The sequence below is a fragment of the Carcharhinus amblyrhynchos genome, chromosome 5 (assembly GCF_965287045.1).
Source record: "Carcharhinus amblyrhynchos chromosome 5, sCarAmb.v2.hapA, whole genome shotgun sequence".
In the NCBI taxonomy this organism is placed as follows: Eukaryota; Metazoa; Chordata; class Chondrichthyes; order Carcharhiniformes; family Carcharhinidae; genus Carcharhinus; species Carcharhinus amblyrhynchos.
Window position 1 is genome coordinate 7,522,248 of NC_137328.1, and position 17,149 is coordinate 7,539,396.

A 17,149-nucleotide genomic window follows, 5' to 3' on the forward strand; every position below is an offset into this window, starting at 1 on the left:
TCCCCTTTGTGGTTATGACTATCTTTCATTCTCTCACCCTACAGTATAAGTATCTCCTACTTTCTATGCCTTTTAGCTTTGACAAAGGGTTATCTGCACTCAAAACATCAGCTCTTTTCTCTTTACAGATGCTGCCAGACCAGCAGAACTTTCCCAGCATTCTCTCTTTTGGTTTCACATTCCATTATCCATTGTAATTTGCTTTTATCCAGTGGCTGTTACGATCCCACTTGATTTTACCACTGGATGGAAGATTCCAGAGTGGAACCCTGGCTCAAAACACCAAGACCGTACTTTATTCACAAAACATGGAGGAACGGGACCACTAACTAGTTTTAACAAGAAAAAATATACTGAACATGAAAAAATTGGATGATATAATACCCTCCACCCTTGCTAAAAACACATTAACATATATACCTTGAGTGACAATGGTCTCATTGACGCAAAATCGCTTGAAGCTCAGAGATTGTATATATTTCATCATAACCAATCTGCTTTGAACCCACGTCAATGTCTGTGGATTTGACCTCAGAATCTCCCAGGTGAAATTAAACTTAAACAATAGCTTATTTGTAATATTTACACATACAAATAAATTCCTTCAAACTATCTTTATTTTCCCAACATTACTTAGTTAAAAAAGATGTAGGGTCAAAGCACAACAATTTGTGAACGGCTCAAAACCATTAGATTGCTTGCATAAATATCAAATATTCTGATGAGATGTCATCACTGTCAAGTAAACAATACTGCTGGCTTGCTTTTAAAGAAATATACTGGGATAGGCTCTCCATTCCTTCCCCTGGCAATTATCAAACAACTCAATGTAGAAATCTTGGGAGAGGACGGATCTTGGGGAGACAACGGGTTAGTGGTATCATTGCTAGACTATTAATCCAGAAACTCAGCTAATGTTCTAGGGACCTGAATTTGAATCCCGTCATGGCAGATGGTGGAATTTGCATTCACTTTTTTAAAAATCTGGAATTAAGAATCTAAAGATGAGCATGCAACCATTGTGAATTGTCAGAAAAACCCATCTGGTTCACTAATGTCCATTAGGTAAGGAAATCTGCCATTCTTACCTGGTCTGGCCTACATGTGACTCCAAAGCCATAGCAATGTGGTTGATTCTCAACTGCCCTTGGGCAACTGGGGAAGGCCAATAAATGCTGGCCAGCTAGTGATGTCCATGTGCCATGAATGAAATTTTAAAAAGGCTACAATTCTCTCCCAACTGCACCACCCCCATCCACCCATTAACTGAACAGCTTGCCAACATGCAATATCATGAGTCAACATGAAAGATGAGCACTTGAAATAATGGAAGGCAACCAGCCATTAAATCTAAGACCAGAAATTTTCTAGCCTGCACAATTATTCCACCAAATGCAAAGGTCATCATTTTAAACAGATTCAAAATGTGATATACTTGTAACTTTATGTAAAGAGGCTAAAAATACAAAATACAAATAAAATCACAATATTTGTCTGAAAAATGGAACCTTTCCATTGGCTGCTTCAGGGTGGCCAACCACTTACAACCCAGTTAGAAGAACTCAATAGTACATGCAATTTGCAGTTATTTTACTACTGGAAAGTCTTTCCAGATTTACTGCAGAAATTGTACCAGATTTACCATGCAAACCGTACACAGATCATTTCCACACAAATTTACAATCAGTAAAGTCAGCTTCCGGCACAAAGGACGGCAAAGGATCAGACATCTGACTGATTCATGACAAAAAATATTTAAAAACAACAGTGTGGGAGAGTTCCACTGTTTGACAGTTACTGCCAATTATATTTCAGATTTTTTTTTAAAAACAAAGATCAGGATATCATTTAAAAGGATGACCTATAACAATCATGTCAGAAAGCTAACTTTTGGTCCTCTCCATACCTCCCCCACAACCCACCCCTACTATCCCCAAGTTTTTATTGGCTTGGAGGAAACAGCAATCAATCTTAATGAACAGCAAATGCAGTAAAAGGAACCAGATGTAGTTTCATGTTTTCCTGTGTCTATTGTCAGGCAGCAATATCCTGCACATACATTTCAAACAAACAGAAAATCTGCTCAGGAGCGGAAATTTTAAAAAGGAAAAACTGCAAATGTTAATGTTTCTGAATTAAAAAACAGGAAATATGATAAATGCTCAGCAGGTCAGACAGCATTTGTGGAGCGAGGAAGGCAGTGAGAATAATTTTAGCTAATCATCTTTGCCATAAGCATGGTTGACAGTTTGGTTTGGATGTTTATATACCCACAGCATACATGACCACCACCAACCCTCTTCAATTTAGTCCCTTCAAATTTCAACATTCATAGAAATCTCTAGTGCAGAAGGCCATTCAGCTCATTAAGCCTACAACAACAATCCCACCCAGGCCTGATCCCCATATTTACCCTGCTAATCCCCCCTGACACTAAGGGGCAAATTAGCATGGCCACTCCACCTAACCTGCAATCTTTGGACTGCGGGAAGAAACCAGAGCACCTGGAGGAAACCCACGCAGACAGAGCACACGGCAGTCACCCAACGTTGGAACTGAACCCGGGTCCCTGGCACTGTGAGGTAACAGTGCTACCCACTAAGCTACCATGTCATCTAATATTCTTCTAACTCCACATCTATAGATATAAGTGAGAGCAGACTCTCAGATCACTTATTATGAAGCATTACTGAACACACCTTTCTAATTTAAGAAATATTTTCAGCCCAATAATTTACTCTCTGCACTGCAACAAATTCACTCACCACTACACTTAACACAATATTCTTGCCACAAGTCTACTACATGGTATTTTATCAAATGCATTTTGAAAATTCATACTCACTATTTCATTTGTCTATATTCTCATTCTTTTAAAAGAATTCTCCAAAACTGGAGAAAATCTATTTAGAAAACAAAAACAACCAACTCATTATTTTCATCCAATAATAAGAGTTCCAGTAGTTTACCAACTCATGATTTCCCGGTTTATCCTTGTCTTTTTGTGTGACTGGGAGTTTCCGCCTTCCAGTCTTCTGGCTTAGTTTCTTCCCAGATGCAAAGAAAATTATATAGTCTGAATTTATTCTAGGTTTCTTCTCCTCAGCCTAAGATCCTCCACTTGTTAGAATTTGGCTATCTTAAGCGCAATCAATTTTACTGCTATTTGTACAACTAACTTCCATTCAAACTTCTGCAAATTCAGTATCTACATCCTCAAACTGTAATAACCACTGACATTAGGGTAACTAAAACAGGGATACAGTGTAACAACTTGGGCAGTTATCAGAGTAAACTAGTTTCAGTTCTAATTTTTAAACACAGGATAATGGTCAGACCTGAAACCCTGCCAGCGTTTCCCCTTCCAAAGGCCATGACTGCTAATACCAATTATAATATTTACCCTTCCTGCACTGGCTTCAATGTACTCAGGCAGTTACAAACCAGAAGATGACATCCAAATTTTGACCCATCTTCCTCTACAGATGCAGCTGATCTACTGTGCATCTCCAGCATTCTCTATGGTTGGAGATTTCCAACACTGGCAGTATAAAATCACTAAGAAGCACATTTAAATCAACAAGATGATCACCCATGAATAAAATTTCATAAGTTGCAAAAAGTCATTTAAATCAATCTTTGCACAACATTTTTGCCACAGCAATGGTTGAGATATTCAAATATGTCAGTGAAAGAGTAAGAATCATAGACTCAGAGAATTCAAGATAACCAAACACCTTGAAAAGCACAGAACTCATGTTAAATTCTTCTTTTAGTGGAATCAGGAATTCAAACCAGCAGTTAGTTCTCCCTTTCCAACAGTTGCCACAATACACAAGGTAGAATGTCTCAGCTTCATTGTAGAGTTGCAATGGAATTACTCAGGTTGGATAAGTAAGTTGCTTCCCAATTCTAAAGATACTTAACTACAAACGATTACTAACGTTTCTGTAGTTAATTGGGAGGAACTAGATTTTTCTGTACATCAGAATAACATTGGAACACAACGACATGCAGCTTTAATGGAACTTAAATTCTCACACTGTAATTGTTCAAACTGTATCTCAAAACTCAATCCTTGTTTCCGAACAGTACCAAGGAGTGCTGCATTATCCACTGTTCAAATAAACTGCGAGCCAGTCTGCCTCTTCAGGGAGACGTAAATGAAGTGACATCAAAAAGCAAGGAGTTCTGCTCTGATCAAAATTTATTCCATAAACAAATCAACCCAATTATCTCATTGTTGTCCAAGGACCTTTGCTGCACACAAATTTGCAACCATGTTTCCCTACATTTCAGCAGCAATTAACTTCAATTATACTTATTCGACTGTGAAGTGCTTTCAGGATGCAAGTGGCACTATTATAACAAAAATAACCTGTCCCAAGGTCCACTGCAGTCTGTGTAGATTGTATATTTACACAATGTACACTAACAACCTGTAGGATGTTGTTGAAACTCAATACATCATGGAACACATGTCAGTTATAATCATTGGTAATTAATAAAGCAACGTACCTGACAAAGAAATGGGCACTGACATGTCTTAACTGTTTCAACTGCTATCTTCTCATTCAAATTCAAGTAGTTAGGCCACATTTTTAAAAAATATTACTTTTTCCTCCCACTACATTGTTCAAGCCTAGCAAGAAAAGCAAATCTTTGGCAATGTCACTGTCGAACCTAAGCTACACATTCATTTCTCTTCCCTCCCCTCTAAGTGCCTGATCTCCAATACAATTTCGGGGACTTGAGAAGAAACATAAAACACTGCTCCCTTCCCCAACTGAGAAATTTAATTTGCAAAGAATGAGTAATAGTCCTTGGGAAAACTTTGAAACCTCAGGAGAAAATGAGCTATATTTGTCATAACAATGCCAAAATGAACAAAATAATGGAACACACACCAAAGGTCACAGAATTTACCATATGCACAATCCTAACGATTTATTCAATCCAGTCTTTAAAACTAATAATACAATTGACATGAATAATTCATTATAGGTTAATCACTTCCTGAATGTGTTTCAAATGCTGACACGTTTGATGCTCAATGTTCTTTATCTCATTCCACTGAGGATACTTTCCTGCTCTATTATAAACTCACCTGTATGTTGAAGCTGCGATTTTATACCAATATTATTTTCAAAGTCTTTATTAACCTGGTGCTCTGAAGGGGCAGGGAGAAGAAAGATAAAGGAAACAGTGGATAGGTACTGTTTCTCCCAATAGAACAAAACGTGAACTGCTCAGTCAGATCATCTACTGAATGAGTCACTAACAATCACTGCACTGGCCAGCTTGGGTCACTGTCTGTGTGGAGTTTGCTCATTCTCCTGTGTCTGCATGGGTTTCCTCCGAGTGAAACATAGAAAATCTACAGCACAGTACAGGCCCTTTGGTCCGCAAAGTTGTGCTGAACATATTCCTACCTTAGAGATTACTAGGCTTATCTATAACTCTCTATCTCACTAAGTTCCATGTACTTATCTAAAAGTGTCTTAAAAGACCCTATCAAATCCGCCTCCACCACTAGCAGCCCATTCCACGCACCCACCACTCTCTAAATGAAAAACTTACCCATGACACCTCCTCTGTACCTACTCCCCAGCACCTTAAAACCTGTGCCCTCTTGTGGCAACCATTTCAGCCCTGGGAAAAAGCCTCTTGACTATCCACTCGATCAATACCTCTCAACATCTTACACACCTCTATCAAGTCACCCCTCATCCTTCGTCTCTCCAAGGAGAAAAGGCCGAGCTCCCTCAACTTATCCTCATAAGACATGCTCCCCAATCCAGACAACATCCTTGTAAATCTCTTCTGCACCCTTTCTATGGCTTCCACATCCTTCCTGTAATGAGGCGACCAAAACTGAGCACAGTACTCCAAGTGGGGTCTGACCAGGGTCCTATATAGCTGCAACATTATCTCTCAACTCCCAAACTCAATTTCTCGACTGATGAAGGCCAGTACACCATATGCCGCCTTAACCGCACCTTCAACCTGCGCAGCTGCTTTGAGCAACCTATGAACTCAGACCCCAAGATCCTTCTAATCTTCCACACTGCAAAGTGTGCTACCATTAGTATTATATTCTGCCATCCTATTTGACCTGCCAAAATGAACCACTTCACACTTAGCTGGGTTGAAATCCATCTGCCACTTCTCCGCCCAGTCTTGCAGCAACTTCTGACATCCCTCCACATTATTTGGTTTCCTCCCACATTCTGAAAGATGTGCTCGTTAGGTGCATTGACCCAAACAGGCATTGGAATGTGCTGACTAGGGGAATTTCACAGTAACATCATTGCAGTGTTAATGCAACCATTACTTATGACTAATAAATAAACCTTTAAAAAGAGTTTTAATCCGCCAAATTTCAATATCATGTGAAGACAGGAATACAAACTGCATACACTAAAAAAAGGAAAAATATTTCAAATGTCACAGCCTGTTAAAAGTCAAGCAGAAAAAAATTACATGTAGCTGTGATGAATCCGATATCAACTTCACAGGCAACTGAAGTAGCAGAAAATCATGATCCTCAAGTAAAGGGAGTGCGGCTGATGAGTGTAATGGTTCAATGTGTCTTTTCTGAAAGAAATTTCATTTTCAGAGCCATTCCTTATGCAAACAAACCTCAAGTGGGCAGTGCAGTAAATAATACATATTAATTATTTTTCCTTGTTGTTCCCCTCCCAAAATGTGTCTCTTACAGTAGCTATGCTTTACAGATACTAATTACTCTCCAGTAATTTGCTCATACAGCATTCCATTTGGCTATGAATCTTGCAGTAGTGTCACCAAGTTGACTGACAGCAGAAAACTTTAAATGCTGATGCCAGACGATGGAGAAGCACTTCGACTGGATACTGCAACTTAACAATCAGGAACTTGGTCAATCTTATTTTCCTTAACACAAAAGCTAAGGAAGCCAACTTCAAAGCTACTGGCATCAGCTGGGCCTACGGATTCAAATTCCTTCCCTCCAAGCCTACATGCCTTGAATGCTCATTGGGCAAACTTGAAGTGTTGCAGAAATAGGTGGGGGAAGTACAGCAAGTAAACCATTTGCCAAAGTGACCGCTGTTATTAGCTGTTTATGTGCGCACTAAACTTGTATCCCAAGAATATCAAGCACACAACATCTAAACATTACAGCAATGCTTTAATACACAGTGGGGTATGCCCTCAGTTCAAGTTGTAGTTGTTTTCCTGAAAAATACAACTTTAAGTAAAACAACTTTCAAATCAGATCTTCCCTTTCAAGCCAACATGAAAGCTGTAATTCAGGTCTGTCGACCGCTTTCCACCTGAAACAAAACTTTATATCCTGTAAGTTGAAATATATCACAGTACTAAATATTTTTATTCATTTACCAATACAGACAAAAACAACTATGCTGACTCTCTTTACTTGAGAACTGCTTTCCAAACCTCCCACTCACCAGGATCCTGCTCCTTAACACTTCCACTACTCATTTCTCCCACTCGCTGCTTCCCTTTCCATAGCCTCACTGAGTGAGGCTCTCAAGGTGTTTGACAAGCAGCAAGAGCAGCTTCAACTTGCAGAAGGTAAGCTACAAGGTAGAGAAATAGTGAGAAGGAGAATCAACAGAAACCAAGAGGGTCAGAAAGCAGGAGGGGCCAGGAACAGCAGGTCAGCAACATCCAAAATTCAGAGTGGGTGAGGATGTCAGCCAATGGGTCTGAGGAAAGGGACAGGAAAAAGTGCTCCAAATGGGGCTGATCTGGTCATGCAATTCAACAAAGGACTTAGTGCGAAAGGACTTTAAAACAAAACACCTGATGCTAAAAGCAAATACAGCACTGATAATTGACCAACGTCAGGAGTGGAATGACAGAAAAGTAGGCTTACTGTATTGGAAAATAAAAGTGAAACCTGCCTTGTAAATTCAAGTACATGAAAAACTCAAACTGAATGGCCTACTCCTTTTCCCATGCTCGTAAAATAAAAGTACTCTGATTTTCACACGCACACTTGAAATTCACTGACACAAATTAAAGTGTTAAAGATCAATTAATCAAATTTAGAGTCAGTCCAGGAATATAGAATGGGTACGAGTTCCATAGTTGTTGACTTGGCTGGCTTCAGGATTAATTTGGTGGCTCTATTCTTTCCTTTGGGGCTGCAACTTAAAGATGCAGCCAACCAATTTGGTTGTCCTCCTGAAACAGTACAATTGTTTCAAAGGTCTGTCTGCAGCAAGGTCATTCCTGGGTGACTGCAGCCAGCAAACTTGTGAAAATTTGTCAGGTAGGCTGGAGAGAGAGGATGGAAGGACCTCACTTGGATCTTCTCTGGTTAGCTTTAGCTGTTCTAAATTTTTCCTGCAGAGAAAGCAAGTTGCTTACACACAAAGGGTGAGCTTGTCATATGACTACGACCCAGTGATTCAAACATGGTAATTAATGCTGTATTTGGAACTTCAGGTCATTTGGGAATCCTTCTCCTCAACTGGGGTCCTCTTATCAACAGGATTGTTCAACTGTCTCCACCAGCTGAACACCTCAGGTGATTGCCTTGATAAAGGGGACAAAATGTGGCTCATTCATAATGTCCTGATCATGACACTTCCATGTCAATGGATTGGAAGATGAAATATACAGTGATGCAAACTGGATAGTCGTTTTTGGCTAAGAATTCGAGTTGCCATTAATCTTAAAAAATTCACTTCAGGTTTCCAGCCAGAGAATTAAAATTCATTCTGAGGGATGCCAGTTGGCCAATCATGTCTGTGCTGAGCTACTCAGCTGGTGTCACTCTCCAAGCCTTTCACTCCAGCACAATGTTTTTCTTTTCTCTAAATAAGTATCCAACTCCCTTCTGAAAGCTCTGATCTTTTTCTTTCCTTCTCCATGTACAGAATGCTTTGTCTGTATTGCACGCAAGAAACAATACTTTTCACTGTGTACTAATGTGACAATAATAAATCAAATCAAAAATCAATTTAAGTTTGCCTTGGCCATACTCTCTAGGAGTGCATTCCAGATCCTGACCACATACTGCACAACAATGTTTTCCTCACATTGCCTCTGGTCAATAACTATCACTTCACCCACTTGTCCTTCTACAAATCTAGGATTGTATCTTTTTTGGATTCATGAGTAATTTTCCTGGACACACTGCATGAATTTTTTGCTCAGGTGCCCCTTGTATTGTTTGCATCCCAGTTGATGTTGGGATAGTTGAAGTCTCCCGAGAATCATTGCCATAAATCTTTTCTGCATTCTTTCCAATGACCTTCCTGAAGCACATTGTCCAGGATTGGACACAACTGAGGCTGAGCCAGTGCTTTATAACAATTCAGCAGGAGGCTGTGAAATTGCATGTTCTCACCATATTTGTGTGGTTTCCTCCCACACACCAAAGATGTGCAGATTAGGTGGATTGGCATGCCAAATTGCTCCTTAGTGTTAGGTGGCAATAGCAGGGTGTATATGTGGGGCTATGGGTATAATACTTGGATGGGATTGTCTTGGGTGCAGGCTCAATGGCTTCCTCCTGCGCTATAGGGACTCTATGGTCCTAACGTAACTACCTTGCTTTAGTACTCCATGCTTTAACCACTTTCTCAACTTGCCCACCAATACCCCCAGACTCCTCTGCTCCTGTACTCCATTCAGAATATTACCCTTTATTCTACATTGCCTTTCTTCAATCCTACTACCTGAAAGCATCATTTATGTTTTTCCCACATCAAATTTACTCTACCACATGTTCACCATTTCATTTATGCCGTTCCTGAAGTCCATCATCAGCCTCCTTTCACAGTTCACAATACTTTCAAAGTTTTGTCATTCAACACAGAAATGCCAGGAATACTCAACCGGTCTGACAGTAATGGCAGACTAAGTGAGTTAACATTTCAGGGCAAAGACCTTCCACCAGAATAAAATGCTATAACCTGAAAAATTAACTGGAGGGGTGTCTGCAGTGAATCTAATCTCAACTACTTCAAAGTATTTTGTTATGTATTTTTTTTTAATTGGCAAACGTGTTATTCCAAATACCTATGCTAGGCAGTACACAAATCAAAGCTAATCGTACAACACAGATCTGCGCGAAGGTGTCATTCGTGCCCCAATTCTGTTTAAAATTTCAGAAATGTAAAAATGCAAACATTTACTTCTGAGTTTTCATGTACAATTTCAAATCAGAAACATGGAACATTTGTAGGGGAAGAACGTGCAAGTGGGAATTCCTAAAATTGGATTTAAATTATCTTCATCAAGCATATCTGAAAAATCAGTCCTATATTTAGCCACATGCATCTTACCCAATGACATGCAGTTTGAGTCTCTAAGTCCTAATAGCAGTCTATCATCTTGAAAAACATACTGACCTTGAACAACAACTCCCATCAGCACTTATTATCGAGTAAATCAGACAGCAAATTCCTAGCGAGTGCACAAGTATAATCCAATGTGGAAATAACAAAGCTGATATCCAAATTGCCCTGTTCTGCCAGAAACCATTTCCCACCCAGAAGTTTACCGCTGAAAACAGGCACCCACTAAATCTGGCAGCACAAGTTGGGGCATGTCCAGTCAAGTATGCATGAAAATTTTAACAGCATGATAAAAGTTTAATTGCTGCCAAATAATCTGAACTACTGAAAATTACAAGTGTGGTATGTAACTCATTTCAGTTGGAAATTTTAAAGAACTAAGATCTACTTACTCTGATCTCTATTCATTCCTTTCCTACCTACTGTAGATGATTTGACATTACTCTATTTTACATTTCTTGCTTTAGAGGGTCTGTCTCAGTAAGGATTCAATGGCTTGTTAACATTGCCCAATTCCCTCTAAAGGATAGTTCACTTTCTGAATTTCTAATTATCAGATGTGCCAGTTTAAAAGCCCATAGACAAATCTGTGGCTAAATGTAAGTGCAACGCATGTTCAGCATCAATCATTAGCCTCTGACTGTAAAATTCCAGTCATTATATCAAACTATCATCTTGGAACCGTGTAAACATGCCAGTTTTTTCCACGAATATTATCAGCAGGTTTACCTTCAATCTGCTTTTAGCAGTCTGGCCTGCAATGCCTGTAAATAACCACACCAAAAAACACTACATAACCCTAAACTCATAAGCACTGAATAAAACCTTTAAACTTTACTCAATATGTAATTGTGGACAAATTAAGACTTAAAAGCTTACTATAAGAAACATGTGTGGTACAAAAAAAATCAAAACATCAAAGCCATTTTAAGAAAATGCCACAAAAGCATAAATTCAACTCTTCATCTATGTTGATGTAACTGGGCAAATGAAAAGTCAGGATCCCAAACATGATGACCGTGCAGAAACCAAGTGTGTTACACTAGGAAGGAACACGTGGCAATTCTGAGACTCAGGATTACAACAGTGGATTGCTACTTAGCACTGTCGACATTAGACAAGGGCAGGATCATCAGTGTTAAAAGCAGAAAATGCTGAAAATACACGGCAAATAAGTCAGCGCCTGTGTTAACAGAAACACCATCAACCTTTCAGATTGATGACCTTTCATCACAAGATGCACAGGCTTACTTTTTAAATCTCACTATCTCTACGTACGATAATGGCTACTTAAACAAGACTTGAGTATGCCAGTCACAGAGCTGCATTCCAACAACCATTTGACACCTTCAAGAAGAGGGAAGGAAATTGTTGAACAGGTTCTTATAGATGCCCAGGTAGCATCATAAGATGTGCAGGCTTACTCTTTAAACCTCACTTACAGATAGCATACTGCAGGTTTCTAATGTAATGAAGTATCCTGTCGCCCATCAAGTAATTTTCATTGAATGGATAATTAGTTGTGCTCCAAATGCTGTAAACCGAGGTGAGATTGGAAAACTGGCCATTTTGGCTAGGATTGTTTCAGCTAGTGTTTAAAAGGTCAAAAGGGCCCAGAAAAAGAAAAGTTGCCGTCCAGACTGTTTAAATAAAGGGTATGTCACGGTGACAAGCAATCTAGAAAGGTCAGTTTGTTTTTATCCTAGGTAGTATGATCCACCCTGAGAAAGCAACAAATTAGTCACAAGACTAAACACAATTATGACAGTGTCTACCAGTGCCTGCTCTAAACAGAAAATCCATGATTTCAACAATTCATTTGGGAGTTTTGTGAACACTAATCACTAGCTAATTTAACATACAACAAGTGCCTTATGTTCTAAATTTAAACAGTTAATGGCCTAGGCCAAAATGTCCAGATTTAAGAGGAGCTTTTAAAACATTAACACCCCAGTTGGAAAAATGAAAGTCTGAACAGTTAAATATTAGGTCAAATTATCATTTGCATGGCCATCGGGATACTCTTTGCATTCATGTTATTGGTAACATCACAGGATAATGTTTATGCTGTCATTCTTTGTGGTTACTCTGCTGAAAAGGAAAACAGCAATTAAATCAATTCTCCGAACACTAGGTATATGTAGTTAACATGGTCATTAGACAACAAAATAAGCATGTTTGTGCAGTACTGGCTTCTGGGTAATTACCTAGTAAATGTGCAACAGCTGTTTTTCAGCTTTACTCCTCCAGACCCCTAAAATTTACATTATACCCAGCAATCGTAAAGACCAATCCTCAAACTGGATTGATTCTTTCCAAATTTAATTCCGATTATGGAATCTAATTTCTGGGTGTCAAACAGAAAAAATAGACAGAGCAACATTTTTAAACACAGGAATTCACTCCAAGGATTGTTGTACAAGATGTCAATGTCACTGTCACTTCCAACTACTTGTTGCCAACTGACTTGCCTAAATGGCACAGTTTGGTTGATTCATAAGCTGAGACTTTGAATAAGTGGTTGATTTAGCAAGGTAGCTTTAATGTACTTCAAGATGAAGAAGTATTTTAAGGCGAGAGCTCTCACAAAAGAAAGTAGTACATGGATTCTCAATGGATGGTGTAACTAAGTGGCTGACTTGCAGGGCACTTGTCACTCAGAAAGGTTTATGAAATGAAACTTCATGAAATTCCACTAAGCAAATTGGTTGGTAAGTGCAATTTTACTATGCAATAAAGTATTTTTAAAACAAATATTCAAAGCCAGGTATCAAGATAATGATAAACTGGTGTGACAACTTTTTTTTTTGCTGTGAACAACTTTACATTGTTTGGGGTATTTGGATAGGTAGATCAGGCTTCAAGGAACAAAAGTAAACCAATGCCTGAAAGTTTACAACATTAAATTAGATGAAATGCATCCCATGCTTAAAAAATCCTGCACCCTCCCTCCTAACCTGAGTCCATAGTTTCATACTGCGTTGATTTTTAAGAGAACTACAGAAGCCAAAACGTGTACATCTTTAAATGAAAGTTTTGGCTACAAAAATCTCAAATGGACTACCTGGAGAAAACTGATAACACTTTCACTGCCTTGAACATGCAATATACAATTTTATTTGCACCCAACTTGGCACCAAGTCAGGAAGTGCCCAAAACCACAGGAATCCAGTGAAATCTTGCTAAAAAGGTTGAAGTGATGAGGGAAAAAACTATGATATAACTTGTGATTAGAACTTGCTTCATACAATATAAATAGGTTGGACAGAATGACACATTTTTGTGGGAGTGGCTACTGAGGATTTTAAGGGCAATGCCAATGGAAGATTTAGTTAATTAGCACCAAGCCTTTCGTTAGGCCAGGGCATCCAAAAATATGGAACAAGGCTGGTAAATCGAATCAAGGTACAGGTCAGCCATGATTTAGCTGAATGGCAAACAGCCTCAAGGGCTACTTCCCTTCTTATGCAGGAGTACAATAAAGTGGTCATAATTAATAATGAGGTTAATGTCACATGCTTTGAATTTCAGAATATATTTGAGGGGGTCCCTCACAAAAAGCATGGCTAAATGTCATAAATTGATTGAATAGGAAAGCAGATGTTTGGCCAATTTTAACACAACTTGGGACAACTGGGACTAGTGAACAGGAATGCAGCTTAGAATTGCTTCTATTACCAATATTTAAATAGGACACCTACAAAATCTTGGTAGATGCACAAACATTACATTATGGGAACATAACATTGAACAATGTAAACAAACCAGTGAAAACCATTAAAATGAAAAATAGCAAGGTTAAAGGCTCAAATTTAGCAATTATCATTGAATAATTGCTATTGAAAATACATAAACATCGCAAAACAGATGCATATGATTACAGACTCAAAAACCAGTTCTGAATATTTTAGTTCTGTCATATACAATTATATTGTAAAATTAAATTAATTCAGAGCCAACTCCTCTCCTACAAAAAAAACGAACCCTCTCAACTTGCTGCTCCCAGTCACCAAATTTCAAATTCTGGTGCCAGCTGTTGGCACCATCTCAATAAATTCATCACGCCATTCTTCTGCTACTGTGAACACAAATTTGAATACAGAACCAGTGATATGAAAAGGATATGCATATATAGGTTAATAAATATAGGAAGGATTCTTTTTTAAATATCATAGGAATTTTCAGGTGACAAATAATGAGCTAATGCCACCCAAATCGGTGAGACCACAACACCTGGTCAGGGATCAAATACTTATGAAAAAAGGTGCAAAGAATTTACAAAAGGGTCAAGCATTAAACCATGAAGGCAATAAAAAAGGCTACTGAACCTAAGGATAGATGGAAGGTGAAAAGAAGTGCCAAGATTCAACTTTCAAATGAATAACTTTACAAAAAAGATGTTAAGATATATTTTATAGAACAAGGTAACTTGAGCACAGACTAAGCTTATAAAAACCAGAGTTACAGAAATAATTTCATCGCACAAAAGCACTGGACTGCCAACAAAATAGAAGGTTACGGTTTCAAGGAAGGAAAAGTTTCACAATTGTCACTATTGTGAAACAACATCTACATGGCAGAACAGATTGAATGGCCGTTTCTCATTTCAACATTGTTTTGAATACATAAAATATTGAAGAATCCTATTTCAGTTGTGACAAATAATTTAGATGTTCTAAGTCTCCACAGTTTAGTTGCATTATATTTCAATTCAAAAATGCTCAAATGTTTTCCTGACCAAAATGTAATCCACTTAATGTGAAAATACCCAAGCTCTTGCACAAGGTAGGAAACCATAAAATGGAGTACATCATGACAGTAAATCTCCAACATTTACATCATAATAGGTGTAATCCTCCCAAAAGCATCTTCTGACAACTCACTCACGTGTAATCTCTGTCTATATCCCAACGTCTCTTTCAAGGTTCAGTGAGTTATTTGTCTATAGAGAAATAAGATCCTGAGCCAAAATTTATCCTTTCCCAATCAAATTCACTTGGATTCAATTACATAGTAAACCCTTTCCACCATGAGGAACAATGAACTCAACTGTAATGTCCTTTTCTAAAATGTTATCTCAAAGTGCATTGGAGGTGATGCAATTAAAAAAGTCAAATTACTAACACTAAACTGTAGATACCTTGTATCTAAAATTTAAAAGATCTCCCCAGTAGAGATTAAAACTGTTCAGAGCATAAGGCTAGTATTCATTCTACACAAATTGAAGTAGCAAAACTATGTCAACTTGCATCTGTATAGCAGCTTTACCTTAGCAAAACACCCAGATGCTTAATAGGAACATCAACAAAAATCTGACCTGGCTACATTAATAACATTAAAATATTTAACCTCAACATAAGCAAGTTTCAAATGAAATAGAATTGGTTTTAATATCTAGAAATCTCAAATTTAGTTCTCGCACCCAGAGAAGAAACACGCAATTTGACTTCACCATATTAAACTGATCATACAGCATTTAATGCTGGTGTTTACCAAACTGAAGGTAATTCCATTCCCAGACAGCCTCATAAATTCACTGAGCGCTAAAACTCACTGATTACTAAAATTACCTAACAGATGGTTGTTTCCAAAATAATCACAATTAATTCAATGCATAAGTCACCAAGCATCAAATCCATTAAGCAAAATGGCCAAAAACCCACCGTGAAACATGCTGCTGGAAAAGAAAATCTTAAGATACAAATGGCACAGGATGATAAAAAAATCAATGTGGTGTCAGAACAGTGGGAGGAGTGTCAGATTTTTAAAACGAGAGGGGGAAGCAATTAAGGCTGTGTCATGAATGACAGAGCAGAGAGAAATACAGAGGGCAGTCAGGAAAACGGAAAGTTTAAGGAATATATGGTTTGGTGAGACTACAGTGGAATAGCGATGGATCTCATGTTTAGAAACAAGAAATGGGAGTCCTTTTGTGAGAATCACTGTCATATTCAGAACTAGAAGCTTAATTTGTGGGATTTAGAATACCTAAACTTAGTGATACAATTGCTACTGTATATTCCTCCTGTCCTCAAAGTATGCGATGAAACAAAACTATTAGTGCAGTGCAATTTGAATTACAGTCATACATTTCAGTGCAAATCCCGATTAAAATTTACGACTAGCAAAAACGCTTCTGGGCCCAAGTTTTGCTATCAGCAAAAGAAAACACAGCTCAGTGGGGGCAGCACGGTGGTTAGCACTGCTGCCTTGTAGTCCAGGAACCGGGTTTGATTCCCAGCTTGGGTCACTGTGTGTGGAATTTGCACATTCTCCCTGTGTCTGCGTGGGTTTTCTCCGAGTGCCCCAGTTTCCTCCCACAGTCCAAAGATGAGCAGGTTAGGTGGATTGGTCATACTAAATTGCCCCTTGGTGTCAGGGGGACTAGATGGGGTAAATGTTTGGGGTTATGGGGATAGGGCCTGGGTGGAATTGTGGTCAGTGCTGACTCGATAGGCCAAATGACCTCCTTCTGCACTGTAGGATTCTACGAATCACAGGCTGAAATTTCATTGATGTTCATAAGTGAACAAATATTCACTTTTAAGGTTTCTGTCATCTGGATGCTAATTCTCTTATGAACACACCAACATACATGCTCTTCTAAGCAGTTTCTTCAGGGGGCCCATTAACTTATCAAGCAGATCTACACCATGGCTATGACAAGCAAAAGGACACAATCATACGAAAACTTCAAAGATTCCTGGCTGAGTGAAGCTCTTGGAAATACCTACCTCAATTTGGATCACACTTGAATAAAATGCACGCCTGATTTTTACAAACATTTCATGCAAGACTGGTGGGTTAAACATAATTAATAATTCTGCTTCATA

The 17,149-nt window shown here is 38.5% G+C and overlaps 1 protein-coding gene across 3 annotated transcripts in view; it reads right to left on the reverse strand.

The window, feature by feature from the left end:
- ptbp3 (polypyrimidine tract binding protein 3) overlaps positions 1–17,149 on the reverse strand; it is an 89,706-nt gene that overhangs the window by 70,821 nt on the left and 1,736 nt on the right. The gene's annotated exons all lie outside the window — the stretch shown is intronic.